At 41.4% G+C, this 25,678-nt stretch overlaps 1 protein-coding gene across 3 annotated transcripts in view; it reads right to left on the bottom strand.

The window, feature by feature from the left end:
- elf1 (E74-like ETS transcription factor 1) overlaps positions 1-25,678 on the bottom strand; it is a 291,232-nt gene that overhangs the window by 260,267 nt on the left and 5,287 nt on the right. The window contains exon 1 of one of the 3 annotated variants that reach the window (XM_073058427.1): positions 17,954-17,973. The exons of the other annotated variants lie outside the window; for them this stretch is intronic. The gene's annotated coding sequence lies outside the window, so the exon portion shown is untranslated. Of the gene's footprint in view, positions 1-17,953; positions 17,974-25,678 lie in introns of those variants that run through there. 3 annotated transcript variants of the gene reach the window in all.

Consider the following 25,678-nt stretch of genomic DNA (forward strand, 5'->3'; position numbering starts at 1 on the left):
TTGGAAAAGGGAAGGAGAGGCAATGCATATGGCTTTGGAGGCAGTGCAGAGGAGGTTCACTAGGATGATTCCAAAGATGAGGGGTTTAGACTATGAGGAGACATTGAGTTGCCTGGGACTGTACTCGCAGGAATTCAGAAGAATGAGAAGAGACCCTATAGAAACGTATAAAATTGTGAAAGGGATAGATAAGATAGTGACAGGAAAATTGTTTCCTCTGGTAAGTGAGACAAGAACTATGGGACACAGCCTCAAGATTCGGGGGAATAAATTTAGAACAGAGGTAAGGAGGAACTGCTTTTCCCAAAGAATGGTGAATCTGTGGAATTCTCTACACAATGAAGCAGTGGAGGCCACCTCAGTAAATATACTTAAGACAAGGTTGGATAGATTTTGCATAGTTGGGGAATTAAGGGTTACGGGGAAAAGGCAAGTAGGTGACGATGAATCCATGGTCAGATCAGCCGTGACCTTATCAAATGGTAGAACAGGCTCAACGAGCCAGATTGCCTACTCCTGCTCCTATTTCTTATGTTCTTACGGCCTGTCTACATCAATGGTATTGTGGATGAGGGGGTTGAGAGCTTCATGTTCCTTGGCGTAAACATCACTTATAACCTGTTTTGGTCCAACTACCGTGATGTTATGGCCAGTAAAGCTCACCACCGCTTCTACTTCCTATGGTGAGCAGCAGAAATTCAGTATGTCCCCATTGACACTTACTAGTCTTTATTAATGAACCATATAAAACATTGAGTCTGGATGCATAATGGCTTGATATAGCAACTGCTCTGTATGTGACCGCAAGAAACTACAGAGTTGTGGACATAGCTCAGCATAGCAGAGGAACCAGCCTCCCCTCTGTGGACTCTCCTTATACTTCTGACTGCCTCAATAACACTGCCACCATAATCAAAGACCCTGGGCAATCTTCTCCCCTCTTCCAATGGACAGAAGATACAAAAGACTAAGAACACCTACCACAAGGTTCAAGGATAGCTCCATCCCACTATAATCAGACTCTTGAATGGACCTCTTGTACTATAAAATGGACTCATGGCCTAATAATCTACCTCATTATGTTCTTGCATCTTACTGTTTACCTGCACTGCACTCTACAGGCAGCTTTTATACTTTTTTTCTGCATTGATATTGTTTTATCTCAGACTATGAGGCCTGACCACATGCTGGAAAACTGCCCCAAAACAAGCCATGCTACTTAAGATGGTTAAGTACAGTTACAACATTAGCAACATTAGAACATTGGTCAATTACAGCTTAGTCACAAATCTAATTCAGTCATTTCCTGTCCTGTTACTATGCTCTCAGATGAAAGTATCTTTCAAGCAGTTCTCAGTCACAAACGCCTCGCTGACTACAGCAAGGATGTTGTCTGGTCCCAAACTGGCCACTTACATTTGAAGGATATTCCAAAGCTATACCAAAGATGAGGACTAGGATGTTGTGCAGCTGTAGGCATTTCATCTACCTTATATAATTGATTCAGAAATAGTTCTGATGACATTATCCACCTCAAAATTCTGATTTCTGTTTTTCTCTTTGCAGATGCTATTTCAATTATTTTCTACTCTTATTTCAAGTTTCTCAACTGTGATATGTGACTTTTGCTTTTTCTCTTTGATCTGTAGACATACAGAGGAATCCAGAAAACAGTGCAGATTGTTGCTCTGGTTCAGAATATGCCTGCAGACATTTGCCAGAGCAGTTCTAAATCAGATTCACAAACTCAGTGCCAAATTCTTAGGGAAAATGGTGCCAGAGAACAACTTGACCAAAGGCAATGTCCTTCAGACAGTTCATAAAACTATTTCTCTCACGTCTTTTCTTTTACCTTCAAATGCCGTTCTGCTATTGTTGGAGCCTGTGATCTACATTTTGGTGGTGGTTTTTCGAGCCAATTGAGCGATCTCATGCTTTGCTGTCTCAGAGGGTGTTCGGTGAGGTTTCGAGCAAGAAGCCTGGATACAGGACACAAGTCCATGATCGACTCCATTTCTCACCAATCTCACTGATTAAAGCATCAAGGATGTGTGGTGAACTACATGTACCTGTCTGGACTGCTCCTGTGGCTCCTCCCACAGACCCCTGTATAAAGGCGATTGAGGCCTGAGCCCGGCCTCATTCTCCAGGATGTAGTGTTGTTCATTCTTCCAGTCAATAAAAGCCGATATCTCGCTTCTTACATCTCAGAGTGAGTTATTGATGGTGCATCAGGATGCTTGAAGTCATCAGCAAAGAGAGCAGAAAACATGCAGATGTTCAGCGTTGGCTACCAGGTGATCAGTCTCTCTCTTTCCCTCTTGTCCACTGCTCCCGGAGGAAGGTCCCTGGGTTCAGATGGTCTCTCTCTTCCTCTCACACGATGCTGCCGGAGCCCTAGAGTCAAGGTTTAATTGATGCAGTTTGTGGATTGGACTCTGTAGGTTACATTATAATTTGTTTCTGGTTGCTTCTTTTGTGCGATTTTAACCAGGTCAGACTGGCTCTGTGGCCTGAAGTTAACAAATGACATAGAGCTAGATTGAACTGAACTGAGCTGAATTGAATATGCCTGGACTGGTTTGATGATATATGGTTTGGTGTTTTATATTCTCTGTTTTTCATGATTTGCTCTTTTCTTTGCATGTTGGGGGCTTAATGTTTTTCCTTGAAGGGATGCTCTCATTCTGGCCTCAGGGTCTAAAATCACAGGGTCTTCAGGGCCTGTCGGTGCTCATGACAGATCCTCAATGGTTTAACAGTCAAAGCAAGCAGAGAGGCATTGAGCTCTGCTGGGAGCAAAGCCTTGTTGGCACCTATGTCACTTGGATTCTCTCTGTAATTTCACAGAAAATGGAATCAGATTTTAAGTGGTAATGGTAGAAGGAAGTCTCAAACAAAGAAAAAACAGAGTAAGAATACACAGTTAAAAAAGCAACGGGGGACAGGTGGGCTTCGGAGATGTCTGACTAGAAAGTTAACTCGTCCATTAGGGTGCACTTGAATGCTGCAGAGGTGGAACAAAGATGACCAATATAATGACTGGATCAAGCCTCATTTGCAACTCCTAACTCCGCACTTGTCCTTTTTCCCAAGTCTGTCAATCACTAAGTGAGATATGACTTATGAGAGGGTGGATAGGAGGACAGCAGATCAGTCAGAGGATAGAGGATATCAAATTATTTGCAGAGATGAAAACAAAAAATGGTGAGAAGAAAGTATATATGAAGGTCAAGGATATAGGAAAACATATTACTTATCTTAAAGCCCTCCCAGTTCAATGCTGCAGACTAAAAATACTGGTTGTTTTAGCAGGGACCAACTATAGACACAAAGATCACTATGTGATTGTCAGCATGACTGCAGGTAATAAGTGCCAGCTAAATTTTACAAAGACTGAATACACAAGCCAAAAATGGCTTGTGCAAAAAATGCATCACGCTAGGAAAAGTGGGTAGTCTACTTTTGATTGTGTATCATTGAAGAAAAAGCATCATGAAACTGAATTTTCATGCAATAATTCATGAGACCAAACAATTCAAGGTTGAGAAGCCAGCAGAGCAAGGTATATATTTGTAAATATTTCCAGGGCTTTGAAGAACTAAGCAAAAGGAATTCACTGAAAAGCTCCTTTGAAAGCAGCGTCATTGCCATAATGAGGCAGATAGCCTAGCGAGATGAACACAGCTATCAAGGAAACATTGCTTTAGGTAGAATGAGGAAGGAGACACAAGGCTGCATTGACATTATAGATAAGGAAAAGAAAAACTACCTTCAAATTTCTTTAAAGCATTACCATGAGATCTCTCTCATCAATCAAGGAGAGTAAAAGAGCTTTCATATAAAGATTAGATTAGCTTTATTTGACACATGTACAGTCAAACATCGAAACATACCGTGAAATGCATCTGAACCTACAACCGATACAATGCGAGGATGTGCATGGGGCAGTTCACAAGTGCTGACATGCTTCTGGTGCCAATTTAGCATGCTCACAACTTGCTAACCCATGCACCTTTAGAATGTAGGAGGAAACTAGAGCACACAGAAGAATCCCACGCACTCACAAACTCCAAGAGTACGGCGGGAATTGAACCCCGATTGCTAGCACCGTAAAGCGTGTCACTGCATTGCCATGCCATCCTAATTTAACAGCCCAACACTGGGGTCAATCAAATTTATATCCATAAGTTTACACCAGAGTCCTCCATCCAAGAATCAGGCAAGAAAAACTGTCCACTTCCTTGAATATTTTTTTCAGCATCCTCATTTGTTCCTCTAAGGGAAATCTATGGTCACAGCAGCAGGATATTTCCTTTTGCTGTACAAGTGACCATTTGCTCAACAATCACTGTCCTAAGCAGCAACACAAGGAGCAATGAAATCAGCTACTCAAAAGTGCTGGAAAATGAGACAAAAGATCAACACACACAAAATGCTGGAGGAACTCAGTAAGTCAGGCTGCATCTATGATGGGGCATAAACATTTGACGTTTCATGTTGAGATCCTTCATCAGGACTGGAAAGGGGCAGAAGCCATAAGCGACGGTTTAATCCCCTCCAAAATGCCTGCCTTACTCAGTTCCTCCAGCATTTTGTATGTTGCTCAAGATTTCCAGCATGTGTAGAATCCCTTGCGTTTGGGACAAAAGATCAGTTTTCTGCTGGAAGAACTCAGTATGTTTAGACAATGAGAGGAATGAGCAGCTCTGCCACTTTTAACATTGCCAAAAAGATCCAGTATACAGATTTGCGAGACCCCAAAAGCCAGATGAAAATAAGCCAGAACAAAACAGAAAGTGAGACAACACAATTACAAAGAAAGCAGACTAAGTGAAGAAACAGCAATCGTAAAAATGTGGCGAGGGATTAAAGGATTAACTAATTGAAAATTAATAATTCATATCAGGAACAGCGCATTTAAATTTCAACTGTTTTTTTAAAAATCCATATTTGATCACGAAGTGTGTTTCTTTTTCACAGCAACAGATGTTCATTTTGCTTAGCAGAGCTTCAACCAGACAACCGCAAGTCCAGGGTAGTCTCAGGGAGATGTTAACAGTTTCTGGTGCTCTGCTTTTGCACATTAGTTACAGCAGTTATTTTCAACAGGCAATGCACTGGAGAACCAATCCTTCCCTTGCTTCTTTGGAGAGGCCTCTGGTTCATGTCACTGCCCTTGCAGAGGCTGCTGGTTCACGTCGCTTCCCTCAGAGAGGCCACGGGTTAGAGTCGCTTCCCTCAGAGACGCCACATGGTTGTGTCACTGCCCTTGGAGAGCCCACTGGTTCAGGTCGCAGCCCTTGCAGAGGCTGCTGGTTCATGTTGCTGCTTTCGGAGAGGCTACTGGTTCGAGTCGCTTCCCTCAGAGAGGCTGCTGGTTCGAGTCACTGCTGCTGGTGCAAGTCACCACCTTGGAGAGTTCAAACTGACTGTAGTTCATATTGGACTCTTTCAGTTCTATGTAGTTTTGTGTTCTCACCCATCCTTCCTTGTTGCTGATTGGCAGGCTGGGAATTTGTGGTTTGATGTTCTTGTTGCTGTTTCTCCATGTGGCTGCTTTGTTAGTTTTTGTGCAAGGGAAGGGTTGGGGGGGTCTGGGTTTGTGAGTTTTTGTTCCTTTTGCTTTTCATGTGAGGGGGAATTCATGTCATTCTTTCAACTATTTCTATGGTTTTCTGTGTTTTATGGCTATCTGCAGAAGACAAATCTCAGAGTTGAATTCTGTATACATAGAAATATTAAAAACCTACTGCACAATACAGGCCCTTCAGCCCACAAAGTTGTGCTGAACATGTCCCTAACTTAGAGATTACTAGGCTTACCCATAGCCCTCTATTTTTCTAAGCTCCACGTACCTATCCAAAAGTCTCTTAAAAGACCCTATCGTATCCACCTCCACCAACATTGCCGGCAGCCCATTCCACGCACTCACCACTCTCTGAGTAAAAAACTTACCCCAGACATCTCCTCTGTACCTACTCCCCAGCACCTTAAACCTGTGTCCTCTTGTGGCAACCATTTCAGCCCTGGGAAAAAGCCTCTGACTATCCACATGATCAATGGCTCTCATCATCTTATTCACCTCTATCAGGTCACCTCTCATCCTCCGTCACTCCAAGGAGAAAAGGCCGAGTTCACTCAACCTATTCTCATAAAGCATGCTCCCCAATCCAGGCAACATCCTTGTAAATCTCCTCTGCACCCTTTCTATGGCTTCCACATCCTTCCTGTAGTGAGGCGACCAAAACTGAGAACAGTACTCCAAGTGGGGTCTGACCAGGGTCCTAGAAAGCTGCAACATTACCTCTCGGCTCCTAAAGTAAATTCCATGATTGATGAAGGCCAATACACCATATGCCTTCTTAGCCACAGAGCCAACCTGTGCAGCTGCTTTGAGCATCCTATGGAGTTGGAGCCTAAGATCCCTCTGATCCTCCACACTGCCAAGAGTCTTATCATTCAAAACTATATTCTGCCATTGTAGTTGACCAACCAAAATGAACCACTTCACACTTATCTGGGTTGAACTCTATCTGCCACTTCTCAGTCCAGTTCTGCATACTATCCTGTCAGAGGCTGTAGCCCTCTGACAGTCCTCCACACTATCCACAACACCTCCAACCTTTGTGTCATCAGCAAACTTACTAACCATCCCACCACTTCCTCATCCAGGTGATTTATAAAAATCACAAAGAGTAAGGGTCCCAGAACAGATCCCTGAGGCACACCACTGGTCACTGACCTCCATGCAAAATATGACCTGTCTACAACCACTCTTTGCCTTCTGTGGGCAAGCCAGTTCTGGATCCACAAAGCAATGTCCCCTTAGATCCCAAGACTCCTTACTTTCTCAATAAGCCTTGCATGGGGTACCTTATCAAATGCCTTGCTGAAATCAATATACACAACATCTACTGCTCTTCCTTCATCAATGTGTTTAGTCACGTCCTCAAAAAATGCAATCAGGCTCGTAAGGCACAACCCGCCCTTGACAAGGCCATGCCAACTATTCCAAATCATATTATACCTCTTCAAATATTCATAAATCCTGCCTCTCAGGATCTTCTCCATCAACTTACCAACCACTGAAGTAAGACTCACTGATCTATAATTTCCTGGACTATCTCTACTCCCTTTCTTGAATAAAGGAACAACATCCACAACCCTCCAGTCCTCCAGAACCTCTCCCGTCCCCATTGATGATGCAAAGATCATCGCCAGAGGCTCAGCAATCTCCTCCCTCGCCTCCCACAGTAGCCTGGGGTACATTTCATCTGGTCCTGGTGACATATCCAACTTGATGTTTTCCAAAAGCTCCAGCACATGCTTTTTTTTAAAATATCTACATGTTCAAGCTTTTCAATCTGCTCCAAGTCATCACTACAATCACCAAGATCCTTTTCTATAGTGAATACTGAAGTAAAGTATTCATTAAGTACCTCTGCTATTTCCTCCGGTTCCATACACACTTTCCCACTGTCACACTTGATAGGTCCTATTCATAGAACATAGAATAGTACAGCACATTACAGGCCTTTCGGCCCACAATGTTATGCTGACCCTCAAACCCTGCTTCACGTATAACCCCCCCCCCCACTTTGAATTCCTCCATATACCTGTCTAGTAGTCTCTTAAACTTCATTAGTGTGTCTGCCTCCTCCACTGACTCAGGCAGGGCATTCCACGCACCAACCACTCTCTGAGTGAAAAACCTTCCTCTAATATCCCCTTTGAACTTCTCTCCCCTTAACTTAAAGCCATGTCCTCTTGTACTGAGCAGTGTTGCCCTGGGGAAGAGGCACTGGCTGTCCACTCTGCCTATTCCTCTTAATATCTTGTACACCTCTATCATATCTGCTCTCATCCTCCTTCTCTCCAAAGAGTAAAGCCCTAGCTCCCTTAATCTCTGCTCATAATCCATACTCTCTAAACCAGGAAGCATCCTGGTAAATCTCCTCTGTACCCTTTCCAATGCTTCCACATCCTTCCTATACTGAGGCGACCAGAACTGGACACAGTACGCCAAGTGTGGTCTAACTAGAGTTTTATAGAGCTGCACCATTACATCGCGTCTCTTAAACTCTATCCCTCTACTTAGGAAGGTAACACCCCATAAGCTTTCTTAACTACCCTATCTACCTGTGAGGCAGCTTTCAGGGATCTGTGGACATGTACCCCCAGATCCCTCTGCTCCTCCACACTACCAAGTATCCTGCCATATACTTTGTAGTCTGCCTTAGAGTTTGTCCTTCCAAAGTGTACCACCTCACCCTTCTCCGGGTTGAACGCCATCTGCCACAGCTCAGCCCACTTCTGCATCCTATCAATGTCTCTCTGCAATCTTCGACAATCCTCTACACTATCTAAAACACCACCAACCTTTGTGTCGTCTGCAAACTTGCCAACCCACCCTTCTACCCCCACATCCAGGTCAATAATAAAAATCACGAAAAGTAGATGTCCCAGAACAGATCCTTGTGGGACACCACTAGTCACAACCCTCCAATCTGAATGTACTCCCTCCACCACAACCCTCTGCCTTCTGCAGGCAAGCCAATTCTGAATCCACCTGGCCAAACTTCCCATGCCTTTTGACTTTCTGAATAAGCCTACCATATGAACCTTGTCAAATGCCTTACCAAAATCCATGTAGATCACATCCACTGCACTACCCTCATCTATATGCCTGGTCATCTCCTCAAAGAACTCTATCAGGCTTGTTAGGCACAATCTGCCCTTCACAAAGCCATGCTGACTGTCCCCGATCAGACCATGATTCTCTAAATGCCCATAGATCCTATCTCTAAGAATCTTTTCCAACAGCTTTCCCACGACAGACGTAAGGCTCACTGGTCTGTAATTACCTGGACCATCCCTACTACCTTTTTTGAACAATTCTTTCACGTTTTATCCTCTTGTCTTCACATACTTGTAAAATGCCTTGGGGTTTTCCTTAATCGTACTCACTACGGTCTTCTCATGGCCCCTTCTGGCTCTCCTAATTTCCTTCTTAAGCTTCTTCCTGTTAGCCTTATAATCTTCTTGATCTCTAACATTACCAAGCTCTCTGAGAGCTAGGTAATGTATACATACTTTGATAATAAAATGAACCTTTGAAAGGCAGTCCAATTCAAGTAAATAAACTTAATTTATGAGAAATCATCTTCATATTGCAACTTAACTGATGTTTCTTCCCTCAAATTATCTCATTTTGTCCCATTGCACAATATTCCAATGGTGCAGAGTAGGCACCCACTCAAGAGTGTTGTTCTGCAAGCCCTGGGCCAACATATGAAGTCATTCCTTAGTCAGTGGACCAACCTACACTATTTATTCCTCTCTTTAAGTGTCTTCACTTGAAAAAAAGTAATTTAAAAAGCACTTTTCCTAACTACAGCATGACCCAGTGTATCACAGCTAATTCATCACTTTTCAAGGAACAGTCACTTTAGATTAGATAAGTGACCAGCAATATATGTTCAGGTGGCATTGCCTGAAAGGTAAATATTTAGATGGACAATGTAATCTTGAAGTCATTTCCAGCAATAAAATATAGCATCCCAGATGGATAAGCCCGATTCCTTTTTAAACAATTGCTGGCAGAAGTGCTTCTGCAATCTATTGACAATTCAAAAATAACTTCATTATTTTTATATGAAGGGTTCCCTTCAGTTTGAGTTATGGATGACATGTTTAAAATGTACAGTTTGATTCCTTTCACCGATGTCTTCAGACATCACAGCAGAAGCAGAATTGCCTTTGCTGTTACTTTGGTCCAGGCTTACTGCATATAGTATCAGGGCTGTGCCTGCCTTTATACACTTATGGCAATTATTCTGAAAATTAAAAGCATTTACAAGTGCTTAATAACGATAGGCAGGAAGCTTTCATAGAAGCAAACAAAATTGGGATTGAAATGCTTCCCTTTGATTTATATGAATAATTGAATTAGAGCTTTACTGCTACAAAATACAAGTCCAGTTTCTTATAATTTGTTGGTTCCCACAATATAAACGTTGTACAGCCCTAACAGTTCCTGAATTGAGGAGGTAATAGATGGTCAACAGTATGAGTGGGCCTGGAGTCACAAAGAGGCCAGACACCATAAAGATGGAAGATTGCCTTCTCTGAAAATATTAGTGAACTAGATTGCTGTTTACAATTCAATGGTTTCATGGCTAATTCTTAATGGAAACAAAATTTTTGCTTTTGTTTTCAATTATTAGAATTTAAATTCCCTCACTTCCATGATTGCCATAACATCTACACTCAGTAGACACTGCATTAGGTACACTTGTACACCTACTCATTTACACAAATAACTAATCAGCCAATCATGTGGCAGCAACACAATACATTAAAGCATACCGTCATTGTCAAGAGGTCGATTTGTTGTTCAGACAAAACATCAGAATGGGGAAGAAATGGGATCTAAGTGACTTTGACCATGGAATGATTGTTGGTGCCAGACAGGGTGTTGGTGATCTCCTGGGATTTTCATGCACAACAGTCTCTAAAGTTTACAGAGAGTTGAGCAAGAAACTAAACAAAACATCCAGGGAGTGGCAGTTTTATGGGCAAAAGTGCATTGTTAATGAGAGAGGTCAGAGGAGAATGGCTAGACTAGTTCAAGTTGCCAGGAAGGAAACAGTAACTCAAATAAGCACGTTATAACAGTGGTGTACAGAAGAGCATCTCTGAATGCACAACACGTATAAATGAATGGATTACAGCAGTAGAAAACCACAAACACACACTCAATGGCCACTTTATTAGGTAGCTCCTGTACCTAATAACGTGGCCATTGAGTCTATGTCTCTGCATTAATGATCCAGAACTCTGGCTGTAGTCCAATGACTTAGCTACTACGATCTCTATGCCTTTGAAGGCTGCCATTGCAATCCATCCTAGATTTCTAATCAACTTCCTTTGAGGATGTGATTAGTAAGTGATATGGTGCAGACTGAACCATCTGCCGGAAGAAGATGTGGGCTTAAAGCAGAAGCTACTAGATCCTGGCTAATTCTTCTCAAGATAGAAATAAAAATTGGAAATGCTAGTGAGGCAGCATCTGCGAAAAGAGAAAAAGAGCTAATGGTTTCGATCAATGATGATTCAACAAAAACTTTTGAAACGGCCATGAGGGACGACAGTAAATTATTCCATTGCAAACTCAGAATCAATTGTTTGCTAGAGTGGAGTTGTTTTTCTCCAGTAAGTGATCTGTAAACCTATCTGCAAAATAGAACCTCATTTTAAACTCAATCCCAGACAATTCCAAGTAACATGCATCTGGATTCTTGTGCTTTCTTACATGCATGACGCCATTTATAATTTGAGGACCTTTAGTTATTTGCAGAACTGTTTCATCTATCATCTCCCTGGAAGATAAAGTCAATCTGCAGGTAAGTAGCTATACTAGGAAATAAAAATTAATTTTGCAAGTAACATATTTCCACAATACGTGTGCCACTGCTCTGCATATGCATTTTCTACAGTGCATGAATAACTATACTTCAAAAATGCTTCATTGTCTCAAAGATCAGCCAGTAAGATTTAAACAGTTTGTTGCACCTCTGGGAAAGACAAACAAAGAGCATGGAATAAAGATACTGTTATAGTTATTATTTTTATTTTCTCAGGCAGGACAACAAAACTTCCTGGACCAGTGTCCCCTGTACCTGGTACATACGAGTCAAACAAAAGATTTTCCTGTTAAACCATTAATCATTTACCATGATTTAATGGAGTGAATTACTGAGAGTATACACAAGGAAAGTAATTTGGTTGTAAATCACTTTGAAGTATCCTGAGTGACTGAAAGTTTCAATGAAAATGTGAGCTTATTTCAGCGAGTCATAAAAAACTCATTACATACAGTATCATGTAACAGCCGTTAAGCAAGGCGGAAAACAGAGAAATCAAGTGGAGTGGAATCAATTCCATTTTCCTTCCTTCAACTCTTCATCCCTGCTCCTCTTGTCCAGAGAAAGAGATTCACCTTTTGCCCATCTTCCACCTCATCTGCCTTCAGGTTCAACAGTTGCAACAAATGTGATTTCCAGCACCTTAAAAATATTATGGATCTTCCTCTCACCTCTCAGCATTTCATGATCCCTTGTTTACTCTTCCTTCTCCATTAACGCCCACTCTCTTTCTCACGGCAACTCTTCATGTCACCACAGAATTTGCAACACACGCCTTTTCATCATCTCCTTCCCACCACCCAGGGGCCTGTACATGTGTTCCAGGTACAAGAACAATTCACTTCCATTTAAGATCCATAAGACATATGAGCAGAATTAAGCCATTCAGCCCATCAAGTCCACTCTGCTTTTCCATCATGGCTGATCCTGCAACCCACTCAACCCAATTCACCTGCCTTCTCACTATATCTCTTGATGCTCTGACCGATCAGGAAACAATCAACTTCCACCTTAAATATATGGAAAGACTTGGCTTGTACTGCAGTCTGTGGCAGAACATTCCACAGATTCACTACTCTCTGGCTAAAATAATTCCTCCTTACCTCTGTTCTAAAGGATTGCCCCTCGATTTTGAAGCTGTTCCCTCTAGTTCTGGATACCCCCACCATAGGAAACATCCTCTCCTCATACACCCTATCTGGTCTTTTCAACATTTGGTAGGTTTCATTGAGATCGCTCACATTCTTCTAAATTCCAGTGAGTACAGCCTCAAAGCTGCTGAACGTTCATCATATGTTAAGCCCTTCATTCCTGAAATCATCCTCGTGAACCTTCTCTGGACTCTCACCAGTGACAAAACATTCTATCTCAGATATGAAGCCCAAAACTGTTGACAATACTCCAAGTGTGGCCTGACTAGTGTCTTATAAAGGCTCAGCATTATCTCCTTGCTTTTATATTCTATTCCCATTGAAATAAATGCCAACATTGTATTTGCCTTCTTTACCAGATACTCAACCTGTAAATTACCCTCTGGAACTCCTAAATCCCTCTGCACCTCTGATGTTTGAACCTTCTCTCCATTTATATAATTGTCTGCACTATTGTTACATCAGTGCTGTTCCAGTTCTGCTCACCAGACCTGGTATATCTAGCAGTAAAGTCCCATCTTTTTAACTTACCATGTGAGTTCTCTGGGGTCATTTTGGTAAGAATTTACATTTCACCTCAGGTCACTGTCAAGCAGGCTTTAGATGATCTGAGTAATAGGATCAACGTGTACGAAACAGCGCACCCTAACACCTTCACCATCATTTTGGGAGATTTTAACCAGGCCAGTCTGAAAAAGTCACTAACATCAACAGATCACTTTCAACAGATCACTTGCAATACCAGAGGAAACAGCACACTGGACAATTGCTACACAACCATCAAGAATGACTACTGTGCTATTCCACACACTCACTTCAGGAAGTCTGATCACCTAGTTGTACTTCTACTCCCTGAGTATAGGGAGAGACTGAAGACTGCAGCACCAGTAGTGAGGATCAATAAGGTATGGACAAGGGAAGCACAAGAGCACCTACGGGACTGCTTTGAATCGGTGGACTGGACTGTATTCATGGATTCATCTTCAAACCTGCATGACTATGCTGCAGTTGTTACCGACTTCATTAAAACTTCATTAAAAAGTGTGTGCCCACAAAGACTTACTGTACATTCCCAAACCAAAAGCCATGGATGAACCAGGAGGTACGTCATCTGCTGAAGGTTAGACCTGTGGCATTCAAGACTGGCAACCCAGACCTGCACCAGAAAATCAGGTATGATTTGTGGACGGCTATTTCAAGGGCAAAGAGACAATTTCAAACGAGGTTGGAGACAACATCAGATGCACAGAAACTCTGGCAGTGTCTGTAAGACTTCCCTTCCTACAAAGTAAAACCCAATAGCATGAATGGCAGCGATGCTTCACTACCAGATGAACTCAATGCCTTCTATGCCTGCTTTGAAAGGGAGAACACACCTACTGCTGTGAAGATCCCTGCAGCACCTGATGACCCTGTGATCGCCGTCTCAGAGACTGACGTTAGACTGTCTTTAAAGAGGGTGAACCCTCACAAGGCGGAAGCTCCAGATGGAGTTCCTGGTAAGGCTCTGAAAACCTGTGCCAACCAACTAGCAGGAAAATTCAAGGACATTTTCAACCTCTCACTGCTATGGGCAGAAGTCCCCACTTGCTTCAAAAAGGCAGCAATTATACCAGTGCCTAAGAAGAATAATGTGGGCAGCCTTAATGACTATTGCCTGGTAGCACTCACATTGACAGTGATGAAATGCTTTGAGAGATTGGTCATGACTAGACTGAACTCCTGCCTCAGCAAGGACCTGTACCCATTGCAATTTGCCTATTGCCACAATAGGTTAATGGCAGATACAATCTCGATGGCTCTCCACATGTCTTTAGACCACCTGGACAACACAAACACCTACGTCAGGATGCTGTTCATCAACTATAGCCCAGCATTTAATACCATCATTCTCACAATCCTGATTGAGAAGTTGCAGAACCTGGGCCTCTGTACCTCCCTCTACACTGCTCTACTCTCTGTATACACATGACTGTGTGGCTAGGCATAACTCAAATACCATCTACAAATTTGCTGACATTACAACCATTGTTGGTAGAATCTCAGGAGGTGACGAGAGGGCATACAGGGGTGAGATATGACAACTAGTGGAGTGGTGCCGCAGCAATAATCTGGCACTCAATGCCCAGTAAGACAAAAGAGCTGATGTGGACTTCAGAAAGGGTGAGACAAAGGAACACATCCCAATCCTCATAGAGGGATCTGAAGTGGAGAGAGTGAGCAGCTTCAAGTTCTTGGGTGTCAAGATCTCTGGGGATCTAACCTGGTCCCAACATATCAATGCAGTTATAAAGAAGGCAAGACAGCAGCTATACTTTATTAGGAGTTTGAAGAGATTTGGCATGTCAACAAATACACTCAAAAACTTCTATAGTTGTACCATGGAGAGCATTCTGACAGGCTTCATCACTGTCTTGTATGGAGGGGCTACTGCACAGGACCCAAAGAAACTGCAGAAGGTTGTAAATCTCGTTAGCTCCATCTTGGGTACTAGCCTACAAAGCTTTTGACATTGAATCTTTGGACACTACCTCACTTATTTTTCTAAATATACAGTATTTCTGTTTTGCACACTTTAAAAATCTATACAATATACATAATTGATTTACTTGTTTATTTATTATAATTACTATTATTTTAATTTTATTTATTATTATGTTTCTCTCTGATAAATTATGTATTGCATTGAACTGCTGCTGCCAAGTTAACAAATTTCACGTCACATGCCGGTGATAATAAAACTGATTTTGATTCTGTTCCTTTTTCCAGAATGCATTATAAACATTTCCCAACATTGTATTCCATCTGCCACTTTTTTGCCCATTCTTCTAAGTCCTGCTGCAACTGCATTGCTTCCTCAGCACCACCTACCCCTCCAGCTATTTTCATATTTTCCACAAATTTTCCCACAATGTTATCAATTACATTATCCAAATCATGTGAAAAGTAGCAGTCCCAATACTAACCCCTGAGGAACACCACTAGTCACCAGCAGCCAACCAAAAAAGTCCCCTTTTATTCCCACTCACTGCTTCCTGCATGTCAGCCATTCCACTATCCATGCCAGTATCTTTTCTTAATACCGTAGGGTTTTATCTTGTTAAGTAGCCTCATGTGTGGTACCTTATCAAACACCTTCTGAAAATCCAAGTAAATGACATCCACTGCTTCTCCTTTGTCCACCCTGCTTGTTACTTCCTTGAAGAACTCCTACAGACTTGTCAGGCAAGATTTTGCTTCACAGAAACCATGCTGACTTTGACTCATTTTATCATTACTCTACAAGTACCTCACCCTCATTTCCTGTCCATGGTAACCTCTGACCACAAAACAAGCCAAAAGTATCTAGATCACCTGGTGTTGAACTTGCAGACAAGGTGATCTGGCATGGCAACAGACTGAATGCATGTGGAGCTTGATCCAGGGGAAATTGACCTGGGGAGAATGCTGATGCTGCTGAAGTTACTGGACTTTTGCAGGGGTAGCCTCGATGGGATCCGTCTTGTAGGATTCTTGAAGGTACAGATCACTGGTTTGCCATGAACTCTGTGCTGAGCCTGAGAACGTGATGCAGCCTGGGGAAAAAAGCATCAGGCCAACTCAAGTCACCTTTGCTTTTGAATCCTTATAATCTTGTCATACCAATGCAAATCTGACTGACGAAGTGGTATGACAAGAAAGCATAGTTACAGCCGAAGAACAAATCTTAGGTATTTATTCTGACTGTCATATTTCCAAGGTCTCTCAGTAATGTCACTGTGTACAGCTCATCTTTGATGGCAGGAATATTGCTGAGCTCTAGCAAAATAACTTGCATTAGTAAAGCAGTTTTCACCACCTTAGGATATTCCAGTGTGCTTACCAACTCTTGAAGTAACTGTTGTAAATTTGAAAATCCAAATCCAAGTAGCAATGAGATAAAGACCAGAAGATCTGTTAATATGCTACTATAAATATTAGTCGGGATAAATATCACCAGTTCTTCCCTTTCTCAAACTGTACTGTGGAATGTTTTAGGATCATTTGAAGAACTGGACCCTTGACATGACAGCATTCCTTCAGTAGTAAGCAGATAATGTGATCAAATCTCCAGAGCAGTACAAATGCAGGAGTGTTTCATTCAACATTAAATATGCCTACATCAATATAATTCGAATCATTATATGTGTCAAAAGAAAATCACATTTTTATATTTTTCTGCATCGCTTTCAGAAATATTCAAAGCACTTTGCAACCAACTTAGTGCTTTTCTGTGTAGTATCTTCCATACTGCTCCATAACAAACATGGCAGCTAACTTGAGAACAGCAAGCTTCACTTACAAACACCAGTGCGATTACAACCAGGTCATTTAGCTTTTTGTTAGTGTTGATCAAAGAATAAGTATTAGGGCATCTACTTGAGAGAAAGCACATGACTTCAGTTTAATATCAACTCCAAACAATAGTCTGTTCAGCAATCCGGCATCGTCTGATAATCTTCTAGTGTGTCAATCAAGACTTTTGTATTCAAGTTTCTGGATCATGGCCTATACCGACAATGTTAACAGCATTCTGGTCCAGGAATTAAAATAATTAAATATTATCATGTTCAGATGTACTGTAATGGACTCTTTGACAAAGTTCAAAGTAAATTTATCAAAGTACATATGTCATCATATACAACCCTGAGATTCATTTTCTGTTTGGGCATACTCAATAGATCCATAATAGAATAATAACCATAACGGAATTAATGAAAGACTGCACCAACTTGGGCGTCAGTGTGCAAAAACAACTAACTGTGCAAATATGAAAAAGAAATAATAATAATAATAATAATAATAATAATAATAATAATAATAATAATAATTAATAAACAATAAATATCAAGAACATGAGATGAAGAGTGCTTGAAACTGAGTCCATAAGTTGTGGGAAAATTACAATGATGGGGCAAGTGAAGGAGAGTGTAGTTATCCGCTTTGGTACAAGAGCCTGATGGTTGAGGGATAATAACTGTTTCTGAAACTGGTGGTGAGAGTCCTGGGAATCCTGTACTTCCTTCCTGATGGCAGCTGTGAGAACAGAGCTTGTGTTTGGTGGTGGGGGGTCCCTGACAATGGATGCTGCATTTCTGCATCAAAGCTCCACGTAAGTGTGCTCAATAGCGGGGAAGGCTTAGCCTGTGATGGACTGGGCCTTATCCACTACATTTTGTAGGGTTTTCCATTCAAGTGCATTGGTGTTTCCATGCCAGTCCATGATGCAGCCAATTAATATACCTGCCACAACACATCTATGGAAGATTGTCAAACTTTTAGATGTCATGCCGGACCTTTGCAAATTCCTAAGGAAGTAAGATGCTATTGTGCTTTGTTTGTAATTTTACTTACATGCTAGGTCCAGGGCAGGTCCTCCGAAATGATAACACCAAGGAATTTAAAGTTGTTGACCCTCACCACTTCTGATCTTCCGATGAGGCTCACAGGCCTCCTCCTCCTCAGGTGTCCTCCTCCTGAAGTCAATAAAGAGCTCCTCAGTCTTGCTGACAATGGGTAAGATCAACTAGATTTTCAAGCTCCCTCCTATATGCTGATTTGTCCTATGAAAGTGGTACCATCAGCAAAGTTGAATATGGCATTGGAGCTGTGCTTAATCACACAGTCATAAGTGTAAAGTGAGTAGAACAGGGTGCTAAGCACCCAGCCTTGTGGTGCACCTGAGCTGATAGAGATTGTGGAGGAGATGTCGTTGCCAATCCAAACTGACTGGGGTCTGCAAGTGAGGCAATCAAGGATCCAATTGCACAGGGATGTATTGAGGACAAGGTCTTGAAGCTTATTGATTAGTTTTGAGGAGATGATGGTATTAAATAGTCAATAAAACATCCTGATGTATGTATATTCATTGTACAGATGTTCCATGGTTGAGTGAAGAGCTAGTGAGGTGACATCTGCTGTGGACCTGTTGCACCAGTAGGCAAATTGGAGTGTACCCAATTTGCTTCTCAGGCAGATTTCTTGTGAGGAGATTTTACGTCCTCGCTGTGATCACACAGATTTCCACTGGGACCTCTGGTTTCCTCCCACATTCCAAAGATATACAAGTTAGTAAGTAGCGGGCATGCAATGTTGGTGCAGAAACGTGGCGGCACATTGGGTTGCCCCCAGCACATCCTTGAATTTTGTTGGAGGTTGATGCAAATGATACATTTCTCTGGATGTTTCGATGGACATCAGACAAATAAAGATAATCTTTATCTATAAGGATCAATGCAAGAGCTTTAAGGCTGACACAATGGGCAATGAGACAAAAGACTGGGAAGTTCTCAGGCTTCAGCAAAATAAGACCAAGAACTTGATAAGATTTAGGGAAGCAAAATATGATGGTATTTGGTTTCCTGTCTGCAAAACCCTAATCTCAAAAGAAGATTTTAAACCCTATCTGATATGAATATCGATAGGTACAGTATCCTCATTATAGGGCACTTATATTGTATCCACCTACTCTGCAAGGACTAACTAACTCCCCTGCGTAGCCTCTGTGGTGAGGTTTATCTGGCAATACTCATTGTTTGAGTAGCGGGTTCCCCCTCCCTACCAAGGAAGGGATACTTCCAGCTAAACAAGTACATTGAAACATAGAAAACCTACGGCATAATACAGGCACTTCGGCTCACAATGCTGTGCCGAACATGCACTTACTTTAGAAATTACCTCAGGTTACCCATAGCCCTCTATTTTCCTAAGCTCCATGTACCTATCCAGAAGTCTCTTAAAACACCCTACCGCATCCACCTCTACCACCGTTGCTGGCAGCTCATTCCATGCACTCAGCACTCTCTGTATAAAAAACTTACCCCTGACATCTCCTCTGTACCTTCTTCAAAGCACCTTAAAACTGTGCCCTCTCATGTTAGCCATTTCAGCTCTGGGAAAAAGCCTCTGACTATCCACACGATCAATGCCTCTCATCATCTTACACAGCTCTATCAGGTTACCTCTCATCCTCCGTTACTCCAAGGAGAAAAGGCCGAGTTCACTCAACCTATTCTCATAAGGCATGCTCCCCAATCCAGGCAACATCCTTGTAAATCTCCTCTGCAACCTTTCTATGGTTTCCACATCCCTCCTGTAGTGAGGCAACTAGAACTGAACACAGTTCTCCAAGTGGTCTGACCAGGGTCCTATATAGCTGCAACATTACCTTTCGGCTCCTAAACTCAATCCCACTGTTGATGAAGGCCAATACACCATATGCCTTCTTAACCTCAGAGTCAACCTGCGTAGCAGCTTTGAGTGTCCTACGGACTCAAACCCCAAGATCCTACTGATCCCCCACACTGCTAAGAATCTTACCATTAATACTATATTCTGCCATCATATTTGACCTACCAAAATGAACCACCTCACACTTAAAGTAAGACTCACTGGTCTATAATTTCCTGGGCTATCTCTACTCCTTTTCTTGAATAAGGGAACAATATCCACAACCCTCCAATCCTCTGGAATCTCCCTTTCTTTCTGGTATTTATACTATTTTCTACAAGATGACATCATGTGCCACGATGTTTTCCAGATACCTTTGTAGAGACAAAGTGACTCTCACAGAGGGGTTAAAAGCTTCTGGCGACCGAGATCCCAAACATCCAATTTACTATTGAGAGAGATAGTCCTCCAAGTTCACAAACATCCTACTTGTAACCGTGTTTGATGTGCTGAATGACATAACCCCATTGCCTTGCATTTGGCTAATGAAGTCAGGAAGCCTCTTGACCACTTTGCTTTGCAAAGCAGGAAGCCACCTCCTATGGGCTAGCAGTCCATATTCTGTAACGCTGTTTGCAAAGCTGTACATCCAGTTTCAAACTGATTGCGGCATGCAGTTTACATTCAGAACTGGAGGCTGGTTCTTGTTTACAAGAAGAAGCTGAGCAAAGGATATTTGTTAAATTCTTAACTCTATCATCAACATCTCTGACTCTTTGTTAATGTCATACCACTGTACTAGAAAACTTGAGTTTGGCAATATGCCACTTAGGCCCTGGAAAGTAAATAACCATAACAGAATTATAAGGATAAGCAGAAGAGAAACAAAAAAAGATATAGGCAACCCTTGCTTTAGAGCTATTCAAGTAGTAGAAATTTGCTGTTACCACATTCAGGGATCACTACTCAAAAATCTGAGATGTCGAGTACAATTCCCTCTCACTGAATTTTTGTGTCCACTTTAACTCCCAAAGCTTGTTGCTGATGTGGTTTTGCATTACAAAAGATCAAGGGGTGTGGTGTATTTAGAAGGACCTTGATAAGATGCCACACAAGAGGTGATTAAACAAGCAGTGCATAGGATAATACATTGGCATAGATTGAATATTGCTTAATGGACAGAAAACAGAGTAGAAATAACTGGATCATTTTTTGGGTTCGAGACTGTGACTAGCGTGGTATCAGACAGGATCAGTGACACCCAAGAGATGAGAAATGTAAAATCATCCACTTTGACAGAAAACAAAGAGCCAAATATATTTACTTTTTATTAAAAGAGGTCTTGGTAAAGATATCTTACTGCAATTATATGGAGACTCAGTGAAACCGTAGCTGGAATAGTGTGGACAATTCTGATGTCCCTATCAAAGGAGCGACAGAGGGTGAAGCAAAGGTTGAACAGATTGCTGAGGTAGTGCAGACAGAGGATACGTTGTTCATGTAGAAACATTAAGCAGACAGGCCTGTACTGTCTTAAATTTAAAAGAATGAGAGGCTACCTCAGCAAAACAAAATTACTGCAGTATTTGACAGGGGTAAATTCAAGGATAATGAACCACAGGCCCAAACAAGGGTTTATATATTCAGGACTGGGAATGAGAAGACATTTCTTCACCAGGATAATGAAGCTTTAGACTTCTCCCCACAAGAGTGCTTTGGAGGCTCGGGCCACTGAGTATATGTGTAAGAGAGATTTTTCAACAGTAAGGGATATTAGTTTAGTGAAAAAGTGGCACTGAATTAATGTATCAGCCACGATCTTATAGAATGGGGAATAGGCACAGGAAGCCAAATAGTATATAATTGCCTTATGTTTATTAGCTAATCTAGCACTGGATAAGAAGTGTCATTGGCTACATGGAGCCACTTCAGTGGGAGCTGGCAGAATGCAAACTTCAGGACGTCAAAAATAAAAGTAGTTTTTTGCCAAGGGCACAGCTTATTACAGGAGTCGTACACAATTCTGCCCTTTCATTCTTTATGTCCGTCTTTGATCTATAGGACCACAAATTCAGGCTCAGGTGTTTAGAACAATTTCACTGGAATGCTGTCTTCATGCTCACAGAGTCAGTCAATTCAAACACACCCCGTTTATATTATGCTCCTGCCTACTGTGGATGAGGTTCTGTAAGATCAGATTTATTTGCTGTCAACTGTTTAGCTTTGCAGAAAATTCAGCATTAGCAGAATGCTGTCACATAGTGAGGTCACATTCACGCTCTTGTCAGTCTGGGCAAGTTGGAACAAAGGTGACACAAGGTGCACGTTGCCCCTGAGAAGGTGAGCTGAGAGGTTGTGTAGAGACCCAGCAATGGGGTATACTTCAGACAATATAAATGATTTATCATGACATTTTTAATATAAAAACATAATTTAAAATATAAACCTAGTGTGGGAGGTACCAATAGGACAAGCACAATATAATGTAAATATCATATTGCATCTCAATACAATTCTTAAGTACAACATTCTACAGGCAATCAAAATCTAGGAGAAAGATAGAGTTTGCATGAGCATTAGGGGAGTGGTAGAAGAGATGTCTGTGTTTTGGGACAGATTCCAAATGATAGACCCTCAGCAGCTAAAAGCACAACCATCTGTGGTGGAATGATGGGGATCTACGTTTGAAGTTCACTCATAGCCCAGGTGGCTGAAAGCAAGCCAGGTGATGTATGTAGGTGATGTATAAGAAGCCAGAAATGCTGACCTGAAAGACCAGAATTGTCTCTTAAAATTATCCTGCTTCTCATTCTTAAAAAAAAAACTCAAGATATCCCATTGGCGTCTTTTGCTATCTGGCCTTAGCTCTGTCAAATGGTATCTAAGATGCTCAGGAAGTATCCCAGAATATTTTCCTGTGTTGTTGAACATAACTGGTGATTATATTCATTTCAAGCCTAGGACATGGCCCATTCTTGATTATAGGAATACTATCTATTACCTTTGGAACTCCTTTTCAACTACAAAGTGGACAATACTTTTGTTTCTACTGGACACTATATGCCAGAGTCTTGCTCATCCACTTAATCCATAAATGTATTTTTTGATTTATCTCCTCCATCATAGGTCATTAGAAATCTTGAATAGGTGGTTTTCTATTCCATGAGCACAGTTGCTAATTACTGCAGGCCAAACATGAAACCTTGTCTATACTAGTCACACAACTCATTTTGAAGCCAGATTAACAATTTCTTTTTTCTCTCATAAACCTCCATTTTATCTAAGCATCCCTGAAAATCTAAGGATGTAAACAGAGATTAGTTTATTTTTCCTTTTATTACATTCTTCATTTCTATTGTTTTTCTTGGATAATTTTCTTAATTATTAATTCCATATTAGCTTTTAGAAATTCCCGGATGCACTCCTTGCCCTTGCTTGTAAACTGAGGCAAAGCAATCAATTACTATCGTGTCAGGCCAATTACTACCTTCTAATATATGTTACAGTTTGGGGTGGGGGGGGGGGCAGGATGTCATTCTACCACTGAGCCCATGGAAGCTCTCAGAATAGTTACATCCATCCCACTTCTTTCCATACAAACTATTCTTTTGTTCTCCTCCCCCACCCTTATGGTTCTCCCTTTCGTATAATGATGAAAAGGTATAGTTCATCACATGCTCCAGACATTAAGCATTTCTTCCCCTGAACACAACTATAGAAAATGTTTTGATTTAATATCTCATGAAAGTTACATTCCAGATTCTTACTTTCTGCTACTTCTTACATTCCTGCATTTGTCAGGACCTAGAAAAGATTTTGCCTTTTATACCGCACAGTTGTGAACATGATTTGACGCACAGAGTGAACCAAAAAGCAGTCAGAGATTCCCCAGTTTGGTTGTAAGTATTCTCCAGCCCAAACTAGTACTCTAGTTTCAAAAACTTGTAATGCCATAGGTTTGTATTTACTATGTGCCTGGTATTTTTAAACTGGCTTCACTACCAAGAGTAGCACTGTTCTAAGTGGCCTGCAAGTGATCTCAGAGGCAGCACTATGTCTCTGTGAAAGAAGTACTTCCTCTCTGATGTTTCAATATAGACTGGCTGCTGCACTGTTACAGGCTCCATCTTTTGTACAAACTGAGGTCCGTTTTGTTTCAGAATGGATGATAACATTTCCTTATGCTAGTTGATGAATAGATAGTGTATTTGATTTTCCTGTCCTCATCATTCTTCATGCCATAACAGATTAACAGATTCATCTCACATGGCACTTTACTGCGAGAAGCTGGCTGGTTCAGTTACTTACATTTCAACCATGATTATAACATCATTGAAGTGTTGAGTGGTCTTCTGATGCTATTTCTTTTTAACTGAAATAACAAATCAAAGGAGGCTTGAGTGAATTTGCTTCATGAGCAGAATTTGCATGGACACCTTCATATACCTAACAAACCTGTACTGTGTCTGGTGCCTGAGATTAGCTTAGAAAGAGGGATGGAGACAGCCTTAGAAGCAAAGAATAGGTATGGGAGGAATCAATCAAACCAACCAAACAGTAAGAGGACTGAATAGTAAATGCCAGTACTGACTTCACTAGCTTATCCTTCTTTAAGGCTCACCACAAAATATACCCTTTTGATCAAGCTTTTTAGTCCACTTATCCAATTAGCAAACTTTGTACAAGCTCACTCCTGTGAAGCATCACACTATTCAGTTATTGCAGGACAACAACAAAACATAGTGAAAAACAAACTGCCGGATGAACTCAGCACGTCAAGCAGCATCTGAGAAGGGAAATGGATAGTCCCTGTTTCGAGTCAAGGCACTTCTTCTGGATAACAAATTGCAGTTACATTGCACCTACAATGTATGCAAAGGTTTCATCACACTTTACAGTGTTAGCAAAAATAATCTGATAGTTACTCAAAGAGATATTAGAATGGACGATCCAATGCCATGGAAAAGAGTGAGGATCACCGGAAGACTCAGAGATGGTTTGGAGAGACGTTTCAGTACTTGAGCTTTTAGCAGCAAAAGGCAGCAAGGCAAGTGAATTTGGGAAAGCACCAGATTTGTCACATTGGAATAATTAGAAAATTGCAGGATGTGTGAAAACAGGCCAGTTGTTCTTCTAGAGTACCAAAGGATCACAAAGCCAGATGTAGCAACCATCCACCCACACCCACCACTTTACCAAATGAGACACAAATGACATTTAGTTTCCAAGGACAATTCCAAACTTTCAGCTAGAACCAGCTGAACACAGTTGACAGTGATGAGGCAAGGGGAGTGAGAGATGGCTGAGAGAACACGGGGCTGTGCTTCAAGCCAGCTCTATCATCCAAGAAGATCATGACTGAACATTATTTCAGTTATTTTCTTGTACCACCTCCCACCTCTTGCTTTCATTGAACCTACTGACCGTTTCAATGACTGTTCTACAGTTCCCTGGGGAATTAAATTTCAAAGAATTGTCATTATTGGAGTGAAGATAATTCTCTTCATCTCAGTCCGATGGCTCCTACCCTTACTCTGAAATTGTGCCCCTCATGCTTCTCATCAGGAAAAACAAACTCCCAGTTTTCTCAGCTTCTCATACAGCCAATTCTGGAACCAATCTATTCAATCTTTGCTGAACTCCTATAACAAGTACAACTTTTTGTGGGCAAGGAGACATTGGCATCAAAAGTATCAATTAACTATTTCTCATGGCACAAAATGAGATCCAAAATAGCTTTTTCCTCAGTTTATTCCTCAACATATTAATCTGGAAAAACACTGTTAATGCATTCCTTAATCTAGTCCTGTACCTCATTGCAGAAATTTGTTTAATCTAATTTACTAATACACTAAAATGATTCCCACGCTTCTTCTGGTATACATACCTCTGAGATCCTAGTTAAACAAC

The sequence above is a fragment of the Hemitrygon akajei genome, chromosome 10, assembly GCF_048418815.1.
Source record: "Hemitrygon akajei chromosome 10, sHemAka1.3, whole genome shotgun sequence".
In the NCBI taxonomy this organism is placed as follows: Eukaryota; Metazoa; Chordata; class Chondrichthyes; order Myliobatiformes; family Dasyatidae; genus Hemitrygon; species Hemitrygon akajei.